This window comes from Cucurbita moschata, unplaced genomic scaffold (genome assembly GCF_002738365.1).
Source record: "Cucurbita moschata cultivar Rifu unplaced genomic scaffold, Cmos_1.0 Cmo_Scf00001, whole genome shotgun sequence".
NCBI classification, from domain to species: Eukaryota; Viridiplantae; Streptophyta; class Magnoliopsida; order Cucurbitales; family Cucurbitaceae; genus Cucurbita; species Cucurbita moschata.
This window is the reverse complement of record NW_019268517.1, coordinates 4,444,845-4,445,678: the sequence shown is the minus strand read 5'-3', so window position 1 is coordinate 4,445,678 and position 834 is coordinate 4,444,845. Positions and strand designations below refer to the sequence as shown.

The following is an 834-nucleotide window of genomic DNA, read 5'->3' as shown; positions in this document are numbered from 1 at the left end:
CCATGAGAAGTTTGGATGGTTTCTCCACCTCAAATTAGAAGTATTTAAGGAGGGATTATTTTTTGGGTTGTCTTGACTAGCTTGATTCCCCACATAAAAAATTGAGGCTGGATTGCTTGGACATTGATCAAAAGTGTGTTCCTCTCCACAATATACACAAGATTCAGTTGCTGTCTGGGTCATCACAGCAGCTGTATGGGCTGTTGTTTTGATCATTGAGCCTTGTCCAAATGCTAGATTTTGTAAAATATTAGTCACCGAAGCTAGTTGAGCGTTGATAGAGGACAAAGCATCAACTTCAAGTACTCCTCGGGTCTTCTTTCCTGGGTTGCTTCTCACATCAGCCCATTGACAATTGTTAGATGCTATTCTTTCTAAAATCTCATATGCTTCATTGTATGTCTTTGACAACATAGCTCCATTGGCGGAAGCATCAACTACTTGTTTAGTAGCAATATTTAAGCCATTGAAGAAAGTCTCCATTTGTATACAATGAGGTAGTCCATGGTGAGGACACTTTCTAAGCATCTCCTTAAATCTTTCCCAAGCTTCACTTAATGTCTCATCTTCAAACTGTTGAAAAGCAACAATCTCATTTCTGAACCGTGCGTTTCTAGTGGGTGGAAAGTACTTGATCAAAAATTTCTCTGCTAGATTATTCTAAGAATCAATTGTTCTCGGTGCTAAGGTATTCAACCATGATTTAGCACCATCCCTCAAAGAATAAGGGAATAAGCTCAATCTAATCACATCTTTATCCACTCCTTGAAATCGAAATGAGTCACTAACTCCCAAAAATGACTTTAGATGTAGGTGGGGATCTTCCGACGGTAG

General features: G+C 39.1%; 1 non-coding gene across 1 annotated transcript; it reads left to right on the top strand.

The window, feature by feature from the left end:
- The first annotated feature begins 499 nt into the window (after nt 1-499).
- On the top strand, nt 500-605 carry LOC111454586. Its single transcript, XR_002712459.1, has one exon. It is a non-coding gene; the product is annotated as a Plant small nucleolar RNA R71 (small nucleolar RNA).
- Nucleotides 606-834: the final 229 nt, after the last annotated feature.